The sequence below is a fragment of the Triturus cristatus genome, chromosome 1_2 (genome assembly GCF_964204655.1).
Source record: "Triturus cristatus chromosome 1_2, aTriCri1.1, whole genome shotgun sequence".
In the NCBI taxonomy this organism is placed as follows: Eukaryota; Metazoa; Chordata; class Amphibia; order Caudata; family Salamandridae; genus Triturus; species Triturus cristatus.
The window spans coordinates 1003999959-1004025768 of record NC_140580.1 but is presented as its reverse complement, the minus strand read 5'-3'; the positions used below and the strand labels follow the sequence as shown (position 1 = coordinate 1004025768).

The 25810-nt window shown below is 45.9% G+C and overlaps 1 pseudogene; it reads left to right on the top strand.

Moving 5' to 3' along the window:
- The first annotated feature begins 17828 nt into the window (after positions 1 to 17828).
- On the top strand, positions 17829 to 18365 carry LOC146868583 (eukaryotic translation initiation factor 4E-1A pseudogene; annotated as a pseudogene).
- The last annotated feature ends 7445 nt before the right edge of the window (positions 18366 to 25810 follow it).

Below are 25810 nucleotides of genomic sequence, written 5' to 3'. Positions count from 1 at the left end.
TCAGAGGATAAGCCTCTATCCATTTTGAGAAAGCACAAACAACCACCAGTACATATTTCAGGTTGTTGCATCTTTCCATGTGAATAAAGTCCAGCTGCAAAACTTCGAATGGACATGATGGGGGTGCAAAGTGACCAGCTGGAGTTGGGGTTCCCCTACCAGGGTTGTACTTCAAGCATACTATGCAATTCTTGACCACATTCTCTGCACACTTGGGAATCCCAGCATTCTGCCATACTGGAGCCAACAACTTGCATATACCTTTCGTACTGATATGTGCCATTCCATGTGCCATAGTAACCACTGGAAGCACATATGCATCAGGCAACAACCATCGCCTATGTTCTGTCAGATCAATCCAACAACCATTCTCATCCAACTTACCCATACTTTCTCTCCACTTGCTTAACTCTTCCTCTGTGGCTTCAGCTTGAAGCGACTTCACACTCTCTATTGTGTTCTCACACATCCCAACATCATTAACCCATCTTGCGGGGCCTGCAACATACATTCTAGTCTTCACATTCTGTGCTGTTTCTTTCGCGGTCTCATCAGCAAACGCATTCCCACGTCCAACATCATCTGTGACTTTCCTGTGCGCACTGCATTTCATGATCGCAACTTGCAACGGTAGGGTCAGTGACTCAAGGAGATCATTCACCAACTTGCCATTCTGAATTTTAGCTCCATGCGATGTCAGGAACCCACGCTCCTTCCACAATCGCCCAAAATTATGAGCCACGCCAAAGGCGTACTGGCTATCTGTGTATATATTCACTCTCATTCCTTCAGACAACACACATGCTCTCGTGAGAGCGATTAATTCCGCTGCTTGGGCCGAATTATGTGGCACTCGTGCAGTTTCCACGACCGTGTGCAAAGTCGTGATAGCATATGCAGCAGTCGTGTCACCATTAGGGAGCTTAAAACATGAACCATCTACCCATAAAGTGCCATCACACTCAGTCAGGGGAGTATCTTTTAGATCTACTCTCCCTTTCGTCTCTTCTTCTGTTCTGAACAGACAATCATGTTGCTCAATCTCATCTGAGTCTGCTGGGACTGGCAATAACGTAGCTGGATTCAGCGTATTACATCTCTTTATGTGTATGTGATTTGCTAACAGTGTAAGTTCATAACCTGATAATCGCGCACTAGTCAAGTGTTGTGTCTTGGTCCTATTTAATAATGTGTCTACAGCGTGTGGAACCATAACAATCAATGTATTGTCCATTACCAAACCAGCAGATTGTCGGATAGACATCGCTGCAGCAGCTGTCGCTCTCAGACAGCTTGGCAATGCCCTTGCTACAGGGTCCAAGGTTGATGAAAAATACGCGCATGGGCGCGGTCTGTCGCCAAAAGGCTGTGTTAACACTGACAACGCACATCCATCTTTCTCGTGAACATACAATGTAAAAGGCTTACTGTAGTCAGGGGTACCCAACACAGGTGCTGAACATAATGCATTACGCAATTCCACAAAACTTTTCTGGCACTCTTCAGACCATGGGATAGGATTCGGTGTGTCTTTGCATGTTAAGGCTACCAAAGGCTTTGCCAATAAAGAAAAACTAGGGATCCAATGCCTACAGTATGAAGTAATGCCCACGAAAGCACGCACTTCTCTCTGTGTTTTTGGCACACTCAACTGTGCAATGGCTTGAATTCTTTCTGGGGTCAGTTTCCTTCCCTCCTTCGATAAGAGATGACCTAAGTAGGTCACTTCTTGTCGACAATATTGCAGCTTGGAGAGAGACACCTTGTGATGGAAAGCGGATAAATGGCGCAACAGTGACAATGTGGCTTCTTTACAGATCTTCTCAGTATCCGCGGCAATTAGTAAATCGTCCACGTACTGAATCAGGATAGCGCCACTAGGTAAAACAAGTGCATCAAGCTGCGCCTTCAAAGCCTGACTGTATATGGATGAACTCTCACAGTAGCCCTGGGGAGCGCGTTTGAAGCGGAAGCTTCGGCCTCCCAGACTAAAACCAAAAATGTCTCTGCTCTCTTCTGCAATTGGGATGCTAAAGAAAGCATTCTTTAGATCGATCACTGAAAACCATGCAGCAGAGGCTGGAATCATCGTTAACAAGGCAGTTATATCGGGGACAACCGGAAACTGTGGCACAACAATCTTATTAACCTCTCTAAGATCGATCACAAATCTGTAAACAGGTGGCTGTGAAGGATCCGTTCGTTTTAAGACAGGTAAAATCGGACTATTGCAAACGTTGCCTCTTGTCTCTTCAATCACACCTTTATTAATCAAGTCGCTGACAATGTCTAATAATGCTTTCTGGCCTTCGTTAGAGATCTTGTATTGGGGAATACGTGGCAGTCTGACATTAGCCTTTAAAGTCACCACATATGGCGGTATCTCCAAGAGGCCCACATCATTGGGACCAGTAGCCCAAAGGGAATCCGGAAGGGATGACAATTCAGGCGGCATTGTATTTTTAGACAAGTACATTGGGGAAATCACTTTCTTGCCTAATGTAAGTTGTACTCCTGAAGGAGAACAATACAGTGTAGCATGCAATCTTTTCAACAAATCTAATCCCAGCAAATTCTCACCACAACCTGTTGTCAGGATCAGGGGTGCTTTCAGCTCGCAAGGTCCAACAGAAAGTGACATGGGACTAGAAATCGGGTTCCTAACAGGGGCGCCAGAAAAACCTACTGAAACATTTATATCACCAGACAAAGGTGCGCCAGGGAGTTTTGAATGCATGATTGAACTCTTTGCAGCACCAGTGTCTAGCAGAAAAGGCTCCGTTACATTTGCTGTAGTCACCTCAACATACGGTCCACTCTGATCCACTGGCACTGAAACAACTCCCTCTCTCTGTCTACGGCTGTCCTAGTAATCATTATTTTCTGCATCACCGTCCTCTGCATAATAATCATTATTATAATACTGGGCCGTATTACTAGTCACGTTAGCTTGCTGATCAAAGCTATTGATGGTACTCTGAGGCGGCAGAGGACGCGCGTTCTGGGGAACACTTCCACGCCCTCTGCCTCTAGGAGCTTGCTGACCACCCCTTCCTCTGGCGCCATACATATTACCGTTCCGCTGCATCAATTTAGGGCAACTGTATTTAAAATGACCTTCCTCTTTGCAGTATGAACATTGGTTGGGACCTACAAAGACACGTGGTTGGTAATACCCATTCATTTGCGAGTTGTTCTGAAACTGTTGGGGTTGGTGATAGACACCTTGGGGTTGCCTATAATTATTCTGACCTCCACGTGGCGGATAGGCCTGCTGTAAAAGGACCTTTGTCTTTAGTTCCTTCGTTTTCTTCTCTGTTCTATCTTTCTCGTCTTTATCTCTATTTTCATAATACTGTGCAGTAGCCAGTATTTGCGCTGAAGAAGAAACAGCCCAAGAACTTTCCGAATCCTTTAACTTTTTACACAGGTCAGGAAGTAGATTCTGCACAAACTTATCCACAAACAACCGTTGGCCACCCTCAGTACTCATATCCTGCCCACTGTGATCAATAAACGTTTCTTCAAACCTAGTAAAGAAGTCTGACACTGTCTCATCTTTCTTTTGCTTGCATGCAGATAACTTGTCCCAATTTACGCGCATCGCAGGCATTATTGTCTTCATATACGTGATGATTCTACCAGGCAGTTCAGCTACTAAAGGTTCTGGTTTCGCACCACCAGTTTGTCTTGCATCAGCAGCAACAATGTTAGCCCATGTATCCCCTAGTTCTGCATTGTGATCTACATTACGAATTGATCCCCATAGAGGCTGTGGAACAACATTACCAAACAACATGTCTATGTCGGCCAGATTCATAATGCATGACCCTGCCGTCTGTGATAACTCTTTATAATAACCTGCTGGGTTTTTACGGGGATCAGGCAAGGACTGCTTAAGCGCTAACACCTCAGAGCGCTTCCATGGAACATGCACCCAAACACGCTGGAAATGCGCTGCCACAGCGGGGTTACCACCTGCAGCTGCAACCGCTTCCTTCCATACCGGGGGAACTTCTCTCATAGGGTATTGTCGCGCTTCCACCTTTTTCCCCACAAGGACATCTTGTTCAAACAATGATTGTTGGCAATCATCATTCCTAAAGGACAATACAACCGCAACTGCTTTATCTACTCCGCGGTCCACAATTATACCAGTTCCAAAATCGAACCTCACTCTACACAATTCCTGCGGGTTCGGATTTTTACCACTATCCTCCAATTCTTCACAGAGAATTTCGCACATTTTCTCGAACACATATCTCTGTTTTGGGGCATCCCACTGATGGAAAACGTTGACAACTGATTCCACATTATATAGTGAAGGGAAAACAATCCATCTACGCGCCATGTTATCTATTACCTTTTTCTCGTCAGGGTTAGGTAATTGGCTACGCAATTGCTTACGCTGTAAACCAGGAGTCGCACCAGATGACTCAAAGAGAGGAGACATTAATGTAGTAACCACATTAGCTAAGCGCTGTCGCGCTGAAGGAGAAGCTGAGGCGAGAACAGGGGGAAAAACAGAGGGAAGAAAAGAGGATGTAGAGACAGGTACTGGAGTGGTGGAAGGAAGAGTGTCAGGGGAGGCAGCTGCCGTATTAGGCAAAGTCGCAGGAAGTGCGGGGGCAGTTGAAAGCACAACTGGCGGTCCTTGAGAGGGCTGCGCTACAGGGATAGGAACCGGCTGCAAAGCAGCTGGCGGTAGCGGCAAGGCTTGCAGTATATTCACTGGAGGTGGCATATTTACAAGCTGGGGAGGCGCCGTGGCATTTTGAGCATACGGGGGTGGCGAACTCAACAAATGTGACATCAGGGGATCTTTCTCTTTTTCTTCGGACTCATTCTGCTTAGAATGTGGTAAAGCTGGGTAACATTTGTCAATCCCTAACTTGCGCTGCCTATGCAATTGCTCACTCATCTGCTCCTCTTCATTGTCTTTAAATTGTACAGCTGCTTGCATCACTGTCATACCTTTCTCTCTCTTATTCTTTTTCGCTAGCTTAATTTCCTTTTGTTTGGCTTCCTTTCGCCATAAGCGGAAAGAGTCAAACATCGCCGGCCGGGCTTTCTTCTTAAACAATTTAATTTCCAAATTATCTAAAATATCGGTATCAAAACTACCATTTTGGGGCCATTTTAAAACACCATCTTTCCTGGTGTAGTGGATCCACACTTCGTTATATGCAATGGGGCCTACGCCATGTTTTACATAGAGCTCATAAGTTGGAGTTCCAACCGGAGGAACCGGACATGATTCCTCTAGCTGGAAATATTTTCCACAACCCAAACAGAATAATCTACCAAATAGTCCAGAACCAGGCATCTTTGCTCACTAGTCTAGATCCAAACGTCAAAGGATTATCGATTACGATATTCTCGTGAATACACGAGTCCTCTGGTTTTGGCGTTTGCAAACTCCAAAGTACCAAATTACCAAATCAAACGATCCCGAAGGATACCAAAAACAAATGGGAGACGCTCCACTTATACTTAACTGAATATTGCTGATCGATGGCGTCACCAGAAGACTCTCTCGATTGTTTCGCTCTCCCAAATTCGTCAAGGGTCCAAAACAGGTCGATTAATCAGGGCAGCAGTCCTTCGTAGCCGTCGGGACGCGGAGAACCTCGCAGAAAAGACTTTCGGACCACGTCGACATGCAGGGGTCGATGAAGTGGCGGCCTTCCTCCGGAATTTCCACACGAAGCTCCTCACGAACCTCTGCCTTGGACTGGTACCGCTGAAATCGTCCCGAGTTGGGCGCCAAACTGAAGTACTGGGTATTTTAGACCCAGCGGTGCAGGGGCACACACCCTATGACTTCTGGGTTCACCCTGTTCCAGACCTACAGAAACACAGAGTCTTCTGGGTGAAGTCAAAGATTTGTTTATTGGCTGCAGACCAATTACAGGTATCCTAGAAGTACAACAGCGTGTATGTTCTCAGGAGACTGCTGAAAATCATGGAAACGGACTTCACTTTAAATAGGCCTTTTCTGGCCTCAAGCATACATTCCTAGGTTTTATGATACGGCCATATATGAGTGTACATTACAAAGAAAAGGCAGAGTCATGATGACCATCCCACATTCCAGTTCGGCCAGCCCACAATGATTTACACAGTAGGGTTCAGATCCCACATCGGATGTAAACAGACCCCCCAATAAACATGAGCATCTCCTGTTTTGGGAAACAAGTCATAAAGCAGGAACAAGCAGGTGTGGAAGAGATTAGCCGGGGGATTGTATAGAATGAAAGGGTTTTATGACGGGTCAAGCCCTGATGCTAATCACAGGTGGACGGAGGAAGGGGAGCTCGTGAGACCGGTTTGACCTGGGGCAGCAGAGCCAGCTGCCCAGGTCACAGAGAAGTCAGAGGGAAAGCCCATGTACTGTGAGGCCCGTATTTACTCCATTATAGCCTATGTGAGGGCAATGACAAGATGGCCACTGCTTCCAAAATGGAACCCGCGTAGTGAAGCAGAATAACGTGTACACAGTGCATTCATAGCTAAAACGATATATAAAGCACTCGTGCATGCCGCATTTACCATTTGCGGTTTGCTAACACCAAGATAGACAGGGGTAGGGCCCTGTTCCCTACGCGGTCCCGAATATTAAAGTACGACAGCTAACTAGACCTTACGACCCCACAATGCACTGCTTATGACCTCACATATTACATCACTCATGACACAATCAATACCATCGCTGATGACATCCCAAATTATATCACTGATGATATCACTGATGACTTCTCAAATGATATCACTGATGACATCATCCACAGAACCACTTACACACCCACTCACACCCCCACACAATCTCTCAACAGAGCCACTCACACACCCATGAAACCACTCACATACACATTCACACATCCATCCAGCAATAACACATCATCTCATTCACCTATACAGGCAGTCACACAGACACTCACTCTCCAATACAGCCACCCACTCACCTACCCATACACCCACTAAAACAACCATTCAGTCACCCATACAGCCACTTACATACCCAGTCACTCACCCATACAGCCACTCACACAGCCACTCAGTCACCCATACAGCCACTGGCAGACATATGCCACACATACATCCCTTGTGAAGTACATGCCATACTCACCCATTCGCCAGAGCAGGGGAGCCAAATTTTACAATAAAAGGGACCGCGTATTTGTGAGAGATAACGATTGGTTAAATCAGCGGTTGCAAAGTTCTCCGCTTGCACCCCCTGCATACTGATTTGAACCCCTACAATGTAGTTATCTAACCTGCCTAGTGTGGATAAAGATGATTAACTTATTAAATGGCTAGAGCAAACTATATTTGCCAATAACCTATTGGCACACTCTTTTGCGGAAGTTCTGAACACCCATTGCTGCACGTAGGCCCATGTCCTGTTATTTTTCTCACAAAGCATGCTGATTTCTGGGACATGTAGTTTTTGTGTTACCATTGAAAGATTTGTCTCAAGAATCCAAGCATGCAAAGGGCTGTTTCCTTATTCTGGATCTGATCAAATGTTTCCCACATGACATGAGCCTACCTTGAAGATCGTAGAATTCCTGTGAACAAGCACCACATAAAACATAATTATGCACACAATATTTCAAGTTGTTCCAGATTAGCAATGAATAACAGCAGGCAGAAGGATATCCATATGTGGGCACAACTGCTAACCTTAACTCAGCTTGTGTCAACTGTGCCTTCCCTTCCTCACAGCCAAAACCTCCAGCATCTGATAGTGGCAAAATGCATCTCTTGATTGCCACGGCTTGAGCACCTCTCCCTCTCAAAACCTTCAGGCTCCAACGCAGTCCATGCCAGTGGATAGATGCACAAATGTTCAATGTTTAGAAACATCCCTCATTGGGATGTGAAAGTTTTAAAAAATCCCTCACTGGAATGTGCTTTTATATCGGCAGACCTGAGAGAAGAGGTGATTATCTTTAGGACTGGACTCGTCTTTCCAACAGGAACCTGCGATTCTGTGCAGAGAAAAGCAAGACATTCTTCCAATGGTCAGTGACATCATTAAAATATTTCCGGGGGGTCTGAGAGGGATCCCGGTGCCCCTTCTCCAGACTCCGAATAATAAGACTCCTGTCCTGTCCTGCAGATTCATCACAGCTCGGAGAATAGGATTGAGAATTTGATTGGTCTAAAATGCGACCCCAAACCTTTCCTAAGAGGGAAACAGCGTTTACAACGCTGTCGGTACAACGCAGTACCATTACAACGCGGTCAGTACAACAACCGCGTTGTTATCACGCATACCATTACTACGCAAGTCATTACAATGACTTGCTGTAGGAGGCTATAAGTGTTGGATTTGCAATCCAACACCGTCCTTACTGTATCACAGACTGGAGTTGGAATAGTAAATTATACTATTCCAAACTCCAGCGCCCTCTACAGCAAGTCGTTGTAGTGACTTGCATTGTAATGGTATGCGTGGTAACAATGCGGTTGTTGTACTGACCGCGTTGTAAATGCATGCGCTTTAAATGCATGCATTGCAAACTCATATATTCCTTCAAGAGATGTTTGAAATGCCAATTTGTGTTTTCCTTTGGGCATGCCTGAGTTACTAACGAAATGGTCAGATCTGTTGCCACGATTTCCTTGGGTAGTGAGGGTTGTCATGTTCTGAAGTTGCACATAATATCCAGTACCTTGTAAGGGTAGAGGTCCAGATGGTGCACTGTGAGCAAGCGAGGATTTAGGTCAACATATTCTGATGGTAGGCACAGACTTAGTCCTGCATAGTTTTGATGCATATTTTGCTCAAACGCAAAGTCTTACTGAAACAGTAGAAGCCATACGACAAAAATACCTTGATATCTGTATGAACGATACCCCTAAACTGGAAAGTATCCCCTTACCAGCTCTGTTATCTGCTGATAACCTTCTTTTGGTTTCCAGTAGCCCGACTGGACTACAGACCCTACTTGATAGTTTTTTTGATTGTTGTGAACTTTGGCGCCTAGAAGTGAACACATTAAAAACTGAGGTCATGGTGTTCAATCCCATGGGTCATTTAGAGGAGGATTTTTGGTGAAGGGGTTGTCTCTGCTAACAGCTGATAGCTTTGACTACTTGGGTGTTAGAACAGATAAATTATATTCTTGGAGATCACTGATACTTTAAAAAAGCAAATTAATCTTACTACACAGAGCCTCTACAATTATCAAGAGATACAAAGCCACCACCCTCAAATCTGTTTTCCTGGCGATTGAGGTTTAGAGTGCTAGGGTACAAACCACTGCTCTTTATTGTGCAGACATCTGGGGAGTGGGGACCATTACTGGGCTGACTGCAAAGGAGAATAGCTTTTTAGGATCTCTATTCAGCCTGCCTCAAAGCACCCCTTCACTTCCCCTATTCTTTGAGACGGGAATCAAAAGGGTTGGAGATATAGCTGTTTAGAAAACCTCTCCTTTATTGGGTCAGATTGGGGTCAACCCCTAAGCTATTTCTCTACAGGTCTGCTCTAATAGAAATCATGAATTTGGGAAACCAACTCCTTGACACCATTATTAAACTGTATTTTAATTAAATAAGTTTGGGAAACTGTTGGTGTAGCCCCATATCAATTAATAAAAGCTTTAATGCCATTATGAAAGAGGCATTTTGGAGTCGCAAGATTAATTCCTACCACAGTAGTTCCAAAGTAGGTGGTGTCATGGCTTCGTTTTTGTCTAAAAAATATGTCTCCTCTTTGATGAGTAAAAAATCACAAAAATCATGGGGAGCTCGGTTGTGGACGGCTATAGAAGCACTCGGCATCTAAGAACCGTGGGCTAACCCAATGGCAAGAACATCTTTCTTTAGTCTAAGCAAGGCATCTGCAGAAGTTCTGTCACTACTGCAAGACAAGAACTCATTTGCAAGGAAACATCACGCTTGGATTGTCATCAGTACATACCAGCATCTAAAGCCCAAGCGTACTTGAAAACGAATTTCTCCTCTGAACTAAAATGCCATTTCATGCGGTTTCGCGTTGGTCAATTTGAAACAAAAGATCTCATTCCGTCGTTGAAGAGCCGTCTGAAGAATCCAAGCTGTCTCCTATGTGGGTATAAACAAGAGGCTGTTTGCCACATCTTTTGCACATGTACATCAGTCTTGGATCTAAGAAGGATGTTACTTAGACCACTCCTTCTACAACCTCATACCGTACCTGTAGGCAAGCCCTCCTTGAGTGGAGTCTCAATTCCCCTAACGTACCAGGAAACAACATTTTTAGGCATGGTTAACCGTTCGGCAAATCACTGTTCAAGGGACCCCTGCCTAATCATTTCGACCAAAATGATAGTCGCACAATTTCTTATGTACAATGCACCTGCTCTTTTATGGGCTCCTCACTAACAAATAGGGCATCGAGGATATCATACTATCCCGGATACAAAATCATATGTTTGTTACTCTTTAAGTTTACAAGGTCATAAAGCAGACTCCAAAATGTGCAATGAAGGCACCAGGGAATCACGCTCAAGCACTTTAAGCCACAATTTGGGCACACAATCTGCTATACATTTGCACTTTTTCATTATGTGTTGATTCCAATAAGTAAAGTTTAACAGGCATGTGACGAATAATTGAGGGCCTCAACACACAGACTGCAAATATAGGAGCACCTTTATGCTACTTCCTCATGGCTTTTATAACATCTGGTACACCTGCATTGTCATTAATAAGCCCTCCTTGTATGGTGAATTTTGGAGGTTGACCTGCACATGCTATTCAAACGAAGTTGTCACTGTGTTTTAATACTCTATTATCAAAGTGTTTTTACAGGGGCGGCTGCTGCCAATCCAAGGTGGGGGAAGTGGGGGTGGTAAAAAAAATGATAATAAAAATATAAACATACCTTTCCTGCCGGCTGCCACGATCTTCTGCTCCTGCACCGCGCTGCTCCTCTGTTCCCATCTTGGCACTACAATTCCAATGGCCTCGGGCTCTCAGACCCCAACCAATCCCAGCGCTTCTCCCAGCATGATGGAAGGGCAGGGATTAGGCCGAGCTGGCCATTTTTGCGCTCCAGCAGGCTCCAGGAGCCTGTGCCCCTGAGCACCAGGATAGCTGGAGATACCCAAGTGCGCATGTTCATTTGGCTGGCAGTGGATGATTGGCGAAACCGACATGCGCACTTTTAGTGCCTACCACTCCTCCACCCCCTGCTGTGTGACAGAGTCCTGCCGCCACCTGCCCTCGACTGGGCAGACTGGAAGTAAAAATAAAATGACAATAACATATTTTTATTGTCATTTTATTTTTCTTCTGACTGATGCATTTCATCAGTCGGCGCGCCCCTGTGTTTTAATGTTGTTATGGAATTGATTATTATAACGGCTGGCACATTTGTAACGGTTTTGTTTACTTTATAATACATTTTACTTACTTATGGCCCTTCTTTGGAACCATGCATGGATGCACTTACAACTTGCCAGGCTCGAAAATTGTACATCAACGTTGTTGGTCAGCAAGTGTACTAATAATTGGAAGTTCAATTCAACGAAGTCTCCATACTGTATAACTTACAGCGATACGATTGCGGATGTTGATCATTTTATTTTTTTGTCCAATGGTCTCGAGGCCAAGAAGAGTGTGGATTAGGCCGCTCTGTACAGCGCTAGGTGTGAGACGCTTTAAAGTTGCTCTTCAAATCCTACAGTCAGATACAACTTACCTAATATTATATGTCTCTAGCCCTTATCTACATTTAGGGGCCCATTAGGATGGCGGGCGGATCACCCCCGCTGGGCCAGCGGTAGCCACCGTCGGCCCGGCGGCCGATCCGCCCGCCATCCTGCCAAGAATGACCCCCCGCTACATTAGGCTGGCTGGGGGGTCCACGGCTGCTTGTCTGCAGGTCGACTCATCGACCGGTGCTGAAAACGTGTATAATATGGTGGCGGTGTCTGTAAGACACCGCCATCCATATTATGATGATTGCGGAGATCAGGCATGCGGTTTCTGCATTTGGGAGCCCATTGCGGGCCCCCAGGGTGTTGGGGGGTGGGGGGTGCACATGGGGGGTACCTATGGTAACCCCCAGCATTTGCATGCACAAGGTGGCAGGCACCGTGCGGTGACTGTCACGTTGTGCATGCAAATGCACGACATGCATTTTTTACATTGCAGCGGGTGCTGCTTACAGCGGTCCCTTTTGCTGTTAAAGTCCGCTCGCCACCGTAATAGACCCCTTAGTCTGGTTTCAATGGAAGAGCTTGGGCCTACTGTTATGATTTCTGAATGAAGTGTTTTTATGTAGCCTAAATTGATTTAACAAGTTTACTCCATTTGGCATGATTATTGTTTGCGTTATGATTATTTTATGTGTTCTATTTTTATGATTTATTTATTATTGTTAACTTTTATTCAAAGTACACACCTTATTAGCATGACTTTCAAAAATAACAGTTTATACATTCAAACTAATTATCATATCTTTATGACATTTTATGAGCCAAAGTATACAGTGAATTATTACAGCTAATCCCCATTGTGTGAATCATCCACTTTATTGTTTCCAACTCTTTTCTTTTATGATTGTTTTAAATGTGTGTATTTATTTTGGATGAAATGTTTCCTACTTTGTATGACGTTTTATGGAGCTAGACTACGGCTTGTTTATAATAATTCTGTGTAGGTAGGAATCATTACATCTTGAGAGAGCTTTGTGGCCTTATGTTTATGGGTGGGCTTGGATAAGAGCATGCTCATTTTGCTGAATGGGGGAGGTCAAATGTTTATTCCTTGTCCACTATAAAGTGAATCGCAGAGCGGTAGGTAATTGTAGTTTGGTGCTGTGCACAAAGGAAGCGCCATGTTTATGCTCTTTAGTGGAGTGGTTCTGGGGTGCATGCGTCAGGGCTGCATGAAAATGCTTTTGGGCTGGCTATAATATGCCAACTGTACGCCTCACAATACATAGTGTTCACATGAAGGTGTAAAGGTTCTAACGGGTACTGTTTGAGGATGCTGTTGGGTTAATGTGATTAAAGATGTCTGACGCATAGCATGAGGAAGATAACATTGCAGTCCTACTTGAAATAATAATGTTTCCAACTTAAGTGCTTCGATAGTAACCTTCAAGTCACTTTATCGTCTGAGCTGCCGAGCCTCCCTCACCCCATTGCGGAGCCCTTTTTTGATGTTAGGTGCAAGGAGTGCAAACTACAGAACGTAAAATGGTTGATATTTAAATTAACTTTAGAAACCGAGTGTAGACGCTTCTGCCTTAGTGTTTGGAAATGGTAAATTTATTGTGGTCATATTTATAATTTTTTGGGATTTCCTTATTTGGCTTGTGAGCTTTAGGGGTCAAAATTAACACCTTGTCCATGGGCCCTGTTTACCTATTGTGCAAAAGAAGGAATCAGGAAGTGCAACATGTAAAGTACTGGACTGCAATATTTTTGGGAAGTAACATTTCTGCACATAAATGTAACACATAAGCAAAATGAAAACGTGCAATATTTGCACATAAGAAAAGAGTGAACTAGGCACTTACAGTATAATAGTTTTTGCAGGTGGCAGTTTACATGCTCTTATGAAGAATATATGATGTTGCAACACATGTGTTTACAACCCATGCCTTTACAACGTGGTCAGTACAACGACCGCGTTGTTACAACGCATACCATTACAATGCAAGTCGTTACAGTGACTTGTTGTGGGGGTGCTGGGGTTTGGAATAGTATAATTTACTATTCCAACTCCAGTCTGTGCAACTGTTGGGAAGGTGTTGGATTCCAAATCCAACACCTAAAGCCCCCTACAGCAAGTCGTTGTAATGACCTGCGTTGCAATGGTATGCGTGGTAACAACCTGGTCGTTGTACTGACCGCGTTGTAATGGTACCGTGTTGTACCGACAGCGTTGTAAATGCTGTTTCCCCTATTGAAGCAATAGGATTCTTGTGTAAAAAACATGCATTGCACAGATTAATAGAAGGAAACAAAACAGAGTAATCAGCATTACGAGAACGGTAAAGAAGATGAATAGTTCAACCATTGAGCTGTTACATTGATTATATGAATACATATAATTGTATCTGTAGTCCAGTCCTACCTAGTGCTTCCTATCCTAATAGGTTTTGGGGTTGCAGATCTGCCAGAATACCTTAGAGTGGTTTAACTTTCCATTTACCTGTGGGTATGTATCATCTGGGAGCTTGTCTTTGTGTAGAGCAGGCCACCACTCCTCTCAGGATGGTAAAGGGATTCAGATGGGCTGTAATTCCAGCATGGGGCGACCTCAACAGTCCCATCGAAATGCTTCTCTGCCCTAATAATAAAGGGCTGGGACAGTTTTTATAATAAACTTCACCCATTCTCTCTATGCCAGAGTTCTAGTCTAGCTTTCATTGTTTATTTTACACATGCAGATCTGTTTCTAGACGCACAACAAACAACATTATTTTGTGCAGTGAACTTAGTCCTTGTACAGAGTGTTCAAGGATCTGATAATATAGCAACGAAGAAGAGTAAGTGTAAGCAAACCTATCTCTGAGAACATTATCCCATAAGGGTGCGCAAGCAAATGTGTGTTAAAAGTCATTGTTTAAAAAGGATGTCTACTATAAACGTGAAAATGTAAAATGGAGGTGTTCTGTGCCCAGGGCCTATGTAACCTCACGACACTCACTCCTTGTTTGTAATGCTTCATAAAACATGTGCTAAAAGCTAAGTTTAAATTTATCATGCAACCTAAAAGACTTTAAAGTATTGCGCTGTTTAATATTAAAAGCAGAAATAAAGCCAAAATGCATTTAAAGTCAATATAATAAAGTGCATAAAACGCTGCATATAAAAGCAATCTGTAGTTAAAAATATTGCTCAATTTAAAAAAATCTCCTGTTTTTGAAACTGCCTGATTTTTTAAATGACCCAAGAAGCAGACAAAACAATGTTGTTCCCAGCGGTTGCAGACCATGTTTCTGTTGGCATCCTTCTCACAAGTTCCAATGAACAAACATGGTCAAATCCAACCTATTCAGCAGCAGTTGAAGGTGCGAGAGGACGAGCCAGGAACTTTCTTCTGAAACAATAAGGCTTTTAGACTGCTCAGACTATCAAAGTAAACATTAGAGATGGAAATTGAAGGCCATATTGTCACTTCCCTAACTGTACGGGCAGGTAGAAAAACCACATTTGTACAAAAGTGTCACAACCTTAGAAACCATCACCACGTAGGGTACTCCCGGTTTCATCCCACAGCAACCTTGGTCATCCAACATCAAATAACTCCCATTTGAAAGCAATCTGAATGTTGGGAGAATTACAGCAGCCGGGGAATCCTTCAGAAAAGAAGCTACGTTTGCCATGGAAGCATTACATGCTCCTTGAAGCATGACCTCCTTGCAAACTAGGGAATAGCCTAAAGTGTTCTTGCAGTCCGTGCTGCTAAGAAAAACCTAAGTACCTCAATTTCTACACTTATGAGTGCGAGGTAGGACTCATGCCTCATGTACAAATCTCTCCCCTAATACTTCATATCTACCTACTTGATAGTGTTGTAAGCAGCTATTACAGTGGAATGTTGAAATTGGCAGAGATATAAACCCATGAATTATCCAATCGGCTGGTAGTGTCTCCGCCACAGTGAATGGTAATTTATTTAAATGCTCTATGTTCAACATTGTGTATGTTGCGTCTTTCTGTGCCATGATTTTCTGTTCTTTTCTCCAATTGTATGGTAGAAATAAATTATTAGCATTTAAGTGTTCCACAGCCCACAACCATTGTGCAAAGATTGCAAAGTCCAGCTAAGGGGCATGATAGTCATACGGTGCATTTGTCCATGTTGTAAAAGGGCCATGGCAACTTCTATGATGTCAATAGGTGATGACGCAATGTTGCTGAAACGATAAATTATATTGGCTAACGTAGTCATACTATTATCAGCTACTTCTAGAGCTTTTTCTATATTTGCTCTGCCAATTCCACTTATCGGCTCAGTAGCTACCTGCTATGAAACTTTCCACACTTTGTTGTACATTGCATACAGAAAGTGCTTTGGACATGGTTTTCTAAGACCTAGCAAGAAATCCTGTAATGTAATCAGAAAGGAGAGGCAAGTGTTTTTTCACCTCAACTAACGTGGAATGTTTTAGCCATTCTAGGCACAGCTTTGCAATGCTATATGCTGTCACTGCACCCACATGTTATGTCTGCACGTATTGTGGGTCTGGCCTGTTTATCCAAGAACTCTAGAAAAAGTGCATGACACCTATCAGCATCTAATGCCCACACTAGCCAGCACTCTGGCCTGGAATGTGAAGAATTGTATGTACCATTCTTTTTTTTCAAACTTTCTTTTTATTAAACAGTAGCTTCAGACACTGTTCAGTACGGTACATAGATAGGATGAAACATAGTAGGCAGTGAGTCAAAGAGTTCACACCTAATCCATTTACAGTGCTATATTCAACCAGTGCTTATGGCTTCCCGGATCGCCCTTCTACAACTTAGCACCGCAACCCCCTTCCCCTCCAAGTGTGTCCCTTCCTGAGTTAGCTCCTGTTATGCGTCCCAGATCTTTTCCCACATTTGAGGACAGCCCCTCCCTTGATAGATGTTTTTTTCGGCCTGTTGGCACCAATCTAAATCTCTTTTCCAGTCTCCAATCTTTGGAGCCCCAACAGCTCCCCATGCTCTCACATTATTCCTCTTTACCATACCATCTGCCAGCCTGAGCCATATTTTTGCAATTTTTTGGCCAGACTATCTCTCCCGTCACTCCCAGTATGTGCCATTGTGCGTCAACCGGAACATGTAGGCCCACTACTGTTGTCATCACTTGGGCAACCCCTCTCCAGTATTGTTGAATTTTGGGGAAGGACTACAAAATGTGAAAGAATGTGCCTGTCTCCCCACACCCTCTAGCACATTCGTCCGAGTCACAGCGACCCATGCGATGTTACAATGTATGCACCATTCTTAAGCATTTTGTTGAATGTTTCCTACATGTAGTTTGTGAATTGCGGCCTATTCTCAAAACCTGCAAATGTGGAAAAATGTGGCATATTCAAATGCTTTATCTTAGCCAAGCCAAGGCAGGATGTTTGCTTCACAGTTTTCTTCAGGAAATATTGTCCATCCAAAAGTTATTCCCATTTTTTGAACAACTGGGAAATGTAAGGGGATGCATAAATTAGCGTTGTGTCAGTTAGCATATTTTTCTTTGCTAGGGAAGGGAAAAGTTTATTGTAACAAGATTCTTGGTCTATGTGATTGTTGCCAGAAAAATATGCAAACGTCTGTGCAAATGTCTTGCAGCTACCCGCTGGTGGTGTAGGGCCATGTTCCCGTTGTGTGTAATTATATACTGCACGTGGAGAACTTGCTTCATGCAAGTACTGGTGCGCATATTGGTGAACACAAAATATCTCATCAGAATTTGACATTGCACTTTTACATATCTTCATTTTCAAATACAGTATAATGCTCTAATTCATCAATCCTTGACCTCACTGTAAGAATGTCTCAATCATCAAAGATGCTTCCAGGAGTAATAATCTCACTCAAAGAAATCTTGAAAACATATGGAATCTATAGTATCTCCGTCAGACCAAAAGCATCATATGAAACCTTATCCCAAACAATTCCATCAATTGCTGAAATGTTTACAAGAGACAGGTCACTTCATACTTTATGTGTTTAAAAATTAGGCTTCAAAACTTAATTTACTGGTTCAACAGCAGAGCGTTCTGGGAGAAAGTGTCCATTCAGAAGCAAAAAGAATTCTGCCACAAAACTAAGCCAAAGGAAGAGGAAAAGTAACAACTTGGTATTCCAAATAGCTCTGGCAGAATGGCTTCAGCTGAGCAGCGCAGCACTCTAGTGGTTCCAGAAAAGGAGAAAAAGAAAAAGCAAGTGGAGAAACCCCCCTTGGCCATTGACCAACTGGGTAAACACCCTCTGGAGAACAGGTGGGCACTCTGGCTTTACAAAAACGACAAAAGCAAAACCTGGCAGGGAAACCTGCACCTGCTGACCTCCTTCAACACGGTGGAGGACTTCTGGGTGCTGTACGCCAACATCTAGTTGACCAGTAAGCTGACGTCCAGCTGCGACTACTCCATCTTCAAGGAAGGCATTGAACCCATGTGGGAAGATTATCGCAACAAGCGTGGAGGGAGGTGGCTGATCACGCTGTCCAAGCCGCAAAGTCACGCTGAGCTTTACTGCTTCTGGCTGGACACGCTGCTGTGCCTGATCGGGGAGGCGTTTGGTGCTTATAACAAGGGTATCGGTGGGGCAGTCATCAACATCCACGCAAAAGGGTATAAAATCGCCATCTGGGCTAAAGAAAAGGAGAACAAGGAGGCAGTCACGCACATCGGGTAAGGAAACGGGACAACAACATCCTCACTGGTCAGGGAAACTGCTCTCTCTCCTTGCACATCTCCATTGTCTGCTGGTCCGCTCTGCCAGCCTTTTCTGGTTGTCCTCGCCACTTTTGTCTGTCTGTGCCCTTTTTGTCTGTCTTTTGCTCTTTGACCATAGCGCAGTCTATCCCTCTTTGCCCCTTGTGCCTGTCTCTCTTTTTGCCTCTGTCCCTTGTGCCCCCATTGTCTTTTCTGTGCCTCCGTTGTCTTTTTGTGCCTCTGTTTATCCTTTTTTGTGCCTCTGTTTGTCTTTTTTGTGTCTCTGTGTGTTGTGCCTTTTTTATCGTCTTTCTGCCTCTTTGTCCATTTTTGTTTCTGCTGCTGCTTTGCTCCCTTTCCCGCTGCTGCTGCCCCCGTGGCCCCTCCCCACCCCTGCCTGTTCCCGCTCCCGCCTCCCTGTTGCTCTCCCTCCCCCGACCCCTACTTAATAGCAGCTCCGCTGCTGGTGCGCCGAAGGCGTGCCAAAGGCAAGCTCGTCTGTGTCCATCCGCGACCCGACCAGCGCCTGGTACCCTGTATCCTCCTCAACGTTCACTCCCGACATAGACACACAGTAGAAATCTGGGACCTCCTCGACACCCTATCGCCCGACGTCGCCTTCCTCTTAGAGACCTGGACCAACGCTAGCTACAGACCTGACATCGCAACCGCCATCCCCGTTGGTTTCAAAATCCAGAGAAAGGACCGCCTCAACCACCCTGGTTGTGGACTCGCCATCGTACACAAAAACTCCTTCAGACTCACTACAGCCAACACGAACAACCCTGCGTCCCTCATGGAACAACTCCACTTCCAGATCCAGACCAACTCCATTACGACTCTACGCGGCACCCTCGCCTACAGACCACTTGGACCTCTCACCACCACAACCATCACAGACCTCATCGCGCATCACGCTTTCACCTCTATGGACTACATACTGCTCAGAGACCTGGATTTCCACCAAGACAACCTCAGCGACCCCAACTCCACAGCCCTCCTGCGCAACCTTGCCAAAATCGGACTTAACCACCTCGTCACCACCCCCACCAACAAGGCAGGACACACCCTCGACCCCATATTTGCAGGACAACATCCACTTCAGTCACACCACTCAACCTCTCTGGACGCCCCACCACTCTGTCCATTTCTCCTTCTTGAAGCCTACCGCATACAAGCCTATTCTTCGCCACCCGCGCAGGAACTGGGGCAAGGTCAGCGAAGAGCATCCCAACCACGCCCCTCCACCCACCATTACGGACGCCAACTCTGCAGCCAAGGAACTCCACAGATGGATCACCGAATGTGCAAACATGCTCGCCCCCCTCCGGAACACTGACAGAAAACACCCAACGAAAGCCACCTGGTTCCCTACTGACCTCCGAGAATCCTGACGCACGTGCAGACAACTCAAAAAAACATGGAGGAACAGTAAAACCTAGGAAGATCCACAAAGAAGAATTTCATCCAGGACAGAATCCTCTCCAACTCCCCCCAGCTCCAAGGAACTCTTTAGCATCATACAAGAATTCACCAAACCCCCAGCAAAACCTCAGACGCCCCTCCCTCCCAGGACCTCTGCAACAAACTCGACTTCTACTTCCATCACAAAATCAATAATCTCTACTACAACTTCAACTAACACAACCGAGGCACAGACACAACACCTACCAACCTGCAACACCACCCAGCCTGCCATCACCTTCTGGACCCTTGTCAGTACAGAAGACACCGCTAAGACCATGAGGAGCATATAGAGTCAGGAGTCCCCATGACCCTTTGCCCGCCAAACATCTTCCACAGAGCAGCCGCCGCCATAGCACCCGAACTACCACCCATGATCAACCTCACCCTCGAAACCGGCACTCTCCAGATGACTGGAAACGCGCAGAAGTCAAGCCCCTCTGTCCACCCGACAGATCTCAAAAACTACAGGCCCATCTCCCTCCTCCCCTTTGCAACCAAAGTCACAGAGAAGATGGTCAACATCCAGCTCACGAACTTCATTTAATCCAACTTGATCCTCGACACCTCCAAATCCGGATTCTGCAGCAACCCCAGCACAGAGACTGCCATCCTAGCCACCACAGATGACATCCACACTCTCCTCGACCAGGGCCACATGGCAGTCCTCATCCTACTAGACCTCTCAGCAGCCTTCGACACCGTCTCCCACCACACACTAACCGCCAGACTTCATGACGCCAACATACAAGGAACTGCCCTAGACTGGATCCACTCCTTCCTCTAGGCCGAACTCAAAGAATCAGACTCCCGCCCTTCCTTTCCGAGCCCACAGAAATCAGCTGCCGAATACCCCAAGGATTCTCGCTCATCCCCACGCTCTTCAACATCTACATGGCCCCCTTCGCTACCACCGTCAGAAAGCATGGACTCAGCATAGTATCCTAAGCCGACAACACCCAGCTCCCTCTCCTCACCAAGCAACCCGACATCACCAGACACAGCTTCCGGGAAGGTATGAAAGACATCACATCCTGGATGAGCAGCAGTTGCCTGAAGCTCAAGTCAGAGAAAACGGAAGTCCTCGTCCTCGGAGCCATCCCATCCGCATGGGACAAACCTGGTGGCCCACTTCCCTCGGCAACCCTCTCACACCCACTGACCACACTCACAACCTCGGCATCATACTCGACTTCTCCCTCAACATGAACCGACAGATCAACTCCGTTTCCTCCACGTGCTTCAATATCCTCCGCATCTTCCGCAAATGGATCCCCCCCGAATCCAGAAAGGCTGTCACCCACGCACTCATAACCAGCAGACTGGACCATGAGAACACTCTATGGTGGGATCAACAACTCTCTATTCCACAAACTCCAGACCATCCAGAACACTGCAGTCAGACTCGTCCTCGGCATCCCACGACAAGACCACAACACCAAGCACCTGCAAGACCTCCACTGGCTCCCTGTCGAAAACAGAGTGACCTTCAAACTGCTCACTGACGCCTACAAGGCCCTCCCCAACACTGAACCCCAATACCTCAACAAAAGAATCTCCTTCTATGCACCCAAGAGAAACTTCTGCTCCGCTGACCTTGCCCTGGATGAAATCCCATGCATCCGCAGAGCCAGAATGGGAGGAAGAGCCTGATCCTACATCGCGGCCAAGACCTAGAAAGAACTCTACTCTGCAAGCTTTCAGAAAGAGCCTCAAGGCCTGGCTACTCAGATGAGACGGAGCTGTATGCACCCCCCACCCTCCCCCAGCGCCTTGAAACCCTCATGGGTGAGTAGTGCGCTTCACAAATCCCTGATTGATTGAAATATAAATACAAGGTGCAATAAAATATGTATTTTTAGGCCAAATGAAAAAAGCACAGGTTTTATGCTGTGGTTGGTCTGACGAATCCAGAGAAAAGTCATCAATGTCGACAAAATAGGCAGTTTGTGCAAATGTAGGGGGATCATTGAGTTGTTTACAATTGGTAGTTAATTCCAATGATGAGGTATAATAAACAACTTAGTTTGCTTGTGATGTTGAAATCTGTGCATGTATGAATGGTAATTGTGTGGTGTTAGTAGATGTGTCTGGAAGTAACAAAACTTCAGTGTTATGTTATGTTATGTTATAATTTGGTAAAGCGCGAACAGCTGCCCCAGCAAAGAGGCGTCCCGACGCTAAAGAACCATGGAAACTCAGCGGAGGACAAAAGAGAAAGCAACTAGGAGACCTAATGGGAGGGGAATAGGTGAGTTTTGACGGCTTTCCGGAAGGCAGACAAATTTTCCAATGAGCGAATGTGAACTGGCAGGGAGTTCCAAAGTTTGGCTCCCAGCACTCTGAAAGAACGTCCACCAGTGCGGGCTAGCTTTGTGCGGGGGACCATCAGCAGATGTTGGCCTAGGGAGCGTAGGTTTCGCTGAGGCACATAAGGTGAGAGGAGTGATCGGAGAAGATCAGGGCGTCCAGTTTTAAAGATTTTAAAAATCATGATAAGGGTTTTAAACTGGATACGAAATTCAATGGGAAGCCAGTGCAGCTTTCGGATTGTGGCTTAGGCTGAACATCTGCGTGGAAGACCGACCAAGGCTCTTGCCGCAGTTTTCTGTAGACGTTGCAATCGTGCTATCTCTGCTTTGTTGGCGCCCAGAAGTAAGACATTGGCATAGTCCAAGCGGGAGAGAATAGTGGCTTGGACAATCACTTGGCGAACCTTGGGGTCGAAGAAACCGAGTATAGGATTGAGGCTCCTCAACAGTCCCACACAGGTGGACGCTACTTTTTTTGTGTGGGTCTGAAAATTGAGTGAGGAGTCCATCCATACGCCAAGGTTTTTGACCAAGGATTTAGGGGGTGGAACGGCGCCCAACGACGAAGGCCACCAGTGTTGATTCCAGTGGCTGGTGTTCTTTCCAAGGAGCAGCACCTCCGTCTTGCCTGCATTAAGCTGCAGGCAGTTGTCTGTCATCCACTGGGCCACCGCAGCCAGACCATCTCTGAACCTTGCGGCTGAGGTGGATGGGCTTTCGCTGAGAGTGATGGCCAGCTGTGTGTCATCAGCGTATGACACCAGCGTAAGGTCCCATTCTCTAGCCACTGCCGCAAGTGGTTGCACATATATGTTAAAAAGGGATGGGCTGAGTGCAGAGCCCTGAAGGACTCCCTGTCCGATGGGGTGGGGCTGGGAGAGGTATGGAGGAGCTGATACCCGGAAAGTTCTGTCTGTCAAGAAGGAGCGGAACCATTCTAGGGCAAGACCTGAAATTCCCACCATAGCCAGACGATGTAAGAGAATGTTATGAGATACCGTGTCAAAGGCGGCGCTGAGGTCCAAGAGGATCAGCGCAGCACTTTGACCGGCATCAAGTATCGTCCGGAGATGTTCCGAAGTGGCTAGGAGGGCAGATCAGTGCTGTGGCCCGGCCTATACCCGTTTTGAGAGGGATCTAAGATGTTATTTTGATCCATGTGTTTAGACAGGATGATGTTTACGTGGGCTTCTGCAAGTTTGGACAGCCATGGGAGCAGTGAGATGGGTCTAAAATTCTCCAGTTTGGAGGGGTCAAGGGTCGGTTTTTTAATGATAGGAGAAACCCATGCTTGTTTCCAGGCAGTCGGGACACTGGCGGAGGAGAAAGAAAGGTTCAGTATGAACGCCAGGGTAGGCAGGAAAAAGTCTAGAGATTCGACATAATGAGTCGGTCTCATAGGGTCTGCCGGGGAACCTGATTTGACCTTTCTACATAGTTTAGTAAGGTCCTCATGAGAGACTTCATGTATGTGCCTCAACATGGTGCCGTTGCTGATGGATGTAGAGAAGCTGGACGATGTAGCGGAGTGCAGTGGGAAGGATCTATAGATTTTTTGCACTTTTTCAATGAAGAATGTGGCAAGGTCCTCACATTGCTGCACAGAAGTAATGCTGGAGGGAGGAGATCTGTTACTCTGTAGCTCTTCTACTAGTTTGAAAACAACCATGGCGGGGTTAGGGCTGGTGTTAATTTCTTCAGCATAGAAGGCAGCGCGTGCAGAGCAGATAGCTTTATGGTATCGTTTTTGTTTGGCTAGATAGAGCGCTTTGTCACTGTCATTGTATTCTCGCCTCCAGACTCTCTCAGCTTTCTTACATTCCTTCCGCATGGATTTCAAGGTGTTGTTATACCATGGGTTGGAAGGGGAACTGCGTCCCTTAGTCCATTTGAGAGGGATGAGGGCATCTAGTCCCTTAGTGATCCAGTCATGGAAGGCAGCATATGTTGTATTAATGTTTATATGTGCCCTTTAATGGAATTCTCCTAGGGTGGACTGCAGGTCTTTGGGAGCAAGTTTGTGCCATGGTCTTTTTAGGCGGCGGGTAGGCTCAGCCTTATTGAGCATTTCCTTAATCGAAATGGTAAATTTAATTAAGTAATGGTCTGTCCATCCCATAGGTTTGGGCGTTTCAGTTATAGTCTCTGGGATGTTAGTGAAGACAGGGTCTAATTTATGTCCAGCAGAGTGGGTAGCGTCCTGGATCAGAGGGTAGAGTTGTAGGGCTGACAGGTCAGCCAGAAGGTTTTTGATGGTGGAATCTTGGTTCCGGTCGAAATGGAGATTGAGGTCTCCTAATATAGTGAAGTTTGCTGAGCCCACCACAAGGGTGTTCGCCACTTCAAGGAGAGCATCAATGAATGTGGACGTAGGTCCGGGGGATCGATAGATGTACAAGCCAGAAAGGGAGAAGTGAGGGCCCGTCGTAATCTTAAAATGAGCACTTTCGCAGCTCGAAATGTTTTCTTTAATAAAGGAGCAGAGAAATTGCTTTTTATAGATGACGGCAATGCCGCCGCCTCTGGTGTCTCTGTTTATCGATTTCATATGGTAGTTATCTGGGAGCGTGAGGTTAGAGACACTAGTTATATCGTCATGGAGCCAGGTTTCGCAGATGAAAAGAATGTCGGGCTTCTCTTCGAGTAGGAGACTATTAACCTCTGGGTGGTGTTTATAGAGAGACCTAACATTTAGATGTAAGATGGTAAGAGGGGTTTGTTTAAGCACAGCTTGGAGATGCCTAATTAGACAAGGGCTGGGAGTGGAAAAATGACAGGACTTACATTGAAGGCATGTCTGTCCAAGATGTCCGGATATCGTCTAGCAGCTCTTTCCAGGGTTCAGGGCAACAAGGCGTTCTCTATCATAGTGGTAGGCTTCCCGTGTAGTTTGGCCAGGGGGACAGGCGAGAGGCGATGTCTTGGCGATGACGGGCGCAGACGGGCTTGCCTTAGGCGCGCCTTCGGCGCGCAAACGGCGCGTCCGCTGCGCGTACGGTGATGGCACATGTTTATCAAGGAGGTGAAGAAGGGTGGGGGGCGTGGCCTAAAGTGGGCGTGGCCTCGCCGTCAATGGCGGCAGGGAATGTTTTGGCCTCGAGTCTGCACCAGCACTGAATCCGCTATGAGGTTAGCTTCAGTGACAGGCAGCAGAGTCCTGAAGAGCCAGGAAGTGTAGTAAATGAATTAAAATACAACAAATTAAAGCACACAAGTATTTTTTTTAAAAAGCACCGTAGCGCTCCCGGCTTCCGCCTCAGGAGGGTACGTGGGTCTGAGAACGGCGCTCGTATTCAGCGCTTTTATTCAGATTGGGGCGGGGGGCGTGGCCTAAAGTGGGCGTGGCCTCGCCGTCAATGGCGGCAGGGAATGTTTTGGCCTCAAGTCTGCACCAGCACTGAATCCGCTATGAGGTTAGCTTCAGTGACAGGCAGCAGAGTCCTGAAGAGCCAGGAAGTGCAGTAAGTGAATTAAAATACAACAAATTAAAGCACACAAGTATTTTTTTAAAAAAGCACCGTAGCGCTCCCGGCTTCCGCCTCAGGAGGGTACGTGGGTCTGAGAACGGCGCTCGTATTCAGCGCTTTTATTCAGATTGGGGCGGGGGGCGTGGCCTAAAGTGGGCGTGGCCTCGCCGTCAATGGCGGCA